This window comes from Cupressus sempervirens, chromosome 5, assembly GCF_028749045.1.
Source record: "Cupressus sempervirens isolate cs-2001-9-10 chromosome 5, ASM2874904v1, whole genome shotgun sequence".
Taxonomy (NCBI): Eukaryota; Viridiplantae; Streptophyta; class Pinopsida; order Cupressales; family Cupressaceae; genus Cupressus; species Cupressus sempervirens.
In genome coordinates, this window is record NC_143122.1 from 5294895 (window position 1) to 5298184 (window position 3290).

Here is a 3290-nt window from a genome sequence, read left to right on the forward strand (position 1 = left end):
TATCACTTTTGATTTAATTTCAATACTGATTTTTCTTGTAATCTATGGTCTATTGACAAGGGTGAAGAGTGTCTTTTAATTCACATTTGATAAACAAGCAAATCAAAGTTAAAGAGATATAATAAATAAAATTTACAAACTATTTTGAAATCACTAATTTTCTCTTTCTATATTTTTTTAGGAATATATGTAAAATTGAACAAATTAGCGAGACTTTTAAGCACGAGCTAACAAAAGATGAGTAAGAGGGGAAGATTAGAATTCATTATCCTCCTAACCACCTAGATGTTGGGTCACTATGGTGTTGGATAGCCTAGTGGACACACAGTTGTTTGTTGAAGGAGTGTGTTGGTTGGACTATTTAAACTTGTGGATCTTGAGATCATGGACCTCAATAGATTAAAAAGAAACATAAAAAAGATATTGTAGACTTAGAAATGAACTGAAACAAGTGTCACATAGTAGTGTCATGCACTTGTTGTAGTTAATAGAATGAATATATTATATAGTTAGAAAAAATTATAAAACTTATTAAAACTTAAACTAATTTAATTAACCAAAGTATAGTAAAAAAAACTAAAATATTTAAGAAAAGTAACTAAACTAACACAAACAAATATCAAGGCAAATAACTTAATGTGGTAAAGTAAATGAAATATTAAAAAGATATAAATTATATGTTATAGTCTATTGTTAACTAAATTTTAAAAAACCCAATAAAAAATAAAAGATAATCGTAGAATATAAACATTTTATTTTCAATAAATCCAATTCTAAACATGAACTTGTGAATGGGATACAAGAGGATGATCTATATTATCAACAACACAAATCTTTAAATAGCACTAAATATTTATTATGTTCAAGGGAGGAATGTTATTAAGAATGACTTCAAAGAAAAAGTAAAAACAAAGTTCATATATTTGTACTTGCAACTATAAGAGTTTAAACTCTACTACACTTTTGAAATTAAAAATAAGATTACATATTTATATATTTTTTCATTGCATGAAGGCATAAAAAATGAGAAACATTAGATACCTTGAGAATTTATAATCAGTGTAGCCTTGTGGGGAGAATGTGTGTGCTTTGGCTTTGGGAGTTATAGTTTTATGCATGTTTGCAATTGGAGAGCTTATTTGCAAAATAATTCATAGGTATTCCTTGTCTTACATGCTCACCACAAATTAATCTTATTTGTAGAATCACAAATTTGACGTCATATGCTTGGTTGAATTAATGAAGACAACACAGTTATTTCATGTTTAGTAGATATTATTGTGACAAGGTTTAACATTATGAATGCTAGAAAAACTAAAGTGAAACAATAAACATTAAGAATTCAAATAGAAGCAATAAACTTTGAGATTTCAAACAATAAAATTTGAGAGCTTTGATAGAAACAATAGTAAACAATAAACTTTGAGGTTTCATAGAAACAATAAACTTTGAGATTTCATAGAAGCAATAATGAAATAAATGGCATTGAATATATTTCATATTTTATTTTGTTAAATTTTAGAATTATTTATGTATCATTAAATTTTAGAGTCATTTATTGGTTGATAATTTGTGTCTTATAATATGAAAATTTCAAGGGCAAACAAGTATTTATTTAATCAAATATATCAAGTGTTAATGTTTTGAAGTGAACATTGTTATGTTTAATTAAAATGTGTGCATATCTATATTTATCAAATAGACTCCAAAAATTAAGGAGTAAAATACCTTTATACTTTCCAATAAATTTCTCTAGCTTCCTTGCAAAGTTTTATTCCATCTCATATGAATCATCATCATCTAGATCTTCATTTGTCTTTGTGGCATTAAAGGCTATCTCATATCTATTCTTATCTTTAGCAAATTTTCTTAGAATAAAATATGGTTATTATATCTATTCTTATCATTACCAAAGTTCACTAGCCAAGATCTTGTTACTTTAACTTTCTAGTAAGGTCATCAAGATATCATCCATAGCATATTCATCATTAATACTACCTCCTTAGTTCTTGACTTCATCCATTGCAATGGCAATCCTCTGAAGTAACTTGTAATATATTCTCCTTCCATTCTTAGGTTCTCATATTAACTTCTTCAAATACTTAAGTCTGTCATTTTCTTCATAGATCTCTTTTAGATTTTCAAAAAGTTCAAAAAAAGTATTTAATAAGATAGCCTTAGTCAACTCATTTTTGATAAAGTACTAAAGGTTGCATAGCTTGCTTTCTTTTTCTCCTCATAGCGTGAAATTGCATCTTGAGTAGTAGGGCCATTCTCAGGTGCAAAATAATTTGTCTCATAGCTTTCCAAGTAGTGTAATAGGTTGAAATAATATATCCTCTCATGTGTACTTTCCAAAAAAATTACTTAAATCCTTAAAACATAAGAATAGTTAATTTTTGCACCATTAGATCTACCTCAAGTGGTTAAGATTGTTGGAAACTATAGTTGCAACAATCGTTATGTTGTCATTGATGTCAAACCTTACTAGTAAGATATTTTCTAAGAGTGTAGAGTGTTATATCAGCTGATTGATAAAGAGGATTTGAAAAGAGAAGATAACAAGATGAACTAATGAAGTTGTTGAGTAAAGAGGAGTAAGTATGATAGAATTACAAGGGCACTTGATCAGTTAGAATTTGACAAGATAATGTGTTGTTTAAACGTTATAATAAGTGAAGAAGAAAATTGAGTTGAAGTATAAAAGAGATGTTGAGTAAAATACTAAGCTTGACTGAGTGACAATTCACTAGGTCAATGAAGAAGTTGAAGCATGAGATTAAGGAACTTATAAGATAGTCAAGAAAATAGTATTAGCTGAGTGTTGATTATGACCGAGCAAGATGAAGAAGAAAACTAAAGTAGTAACTAAGCATATAGAAGGCTGAGTGAGTCAATCTAAGCCAAGTGCGACAAAAGAGTAGAGATAGAACTATGTCCAAAGTTATTGCATAATTGACATACAAGTGCATTTCTTCTCTGATTGGTTCCATTGTGACTTTCAAGTGCTTTGCAATTCCTTGCAATATGTCTAGGATTGTTACATTTGTAACATACCACTTGTTTCCTTTCACCATTAGATTTCTCTCCATCATTAGATTTGTTTTGTGATCTTCCTCTCCCATTACCTATAGGGTTAGTATTCCTAAACATTCTAGTATTTGCATTAATATTATCAAACTTAGGTTTCTTACAATCTACTGCTTTATGTCCATAACCATGACAATTATAACAATAGAAATTAGTAGTAGGTTTAAAAGACATACATGTGCAATCTCTCTTCATATGAC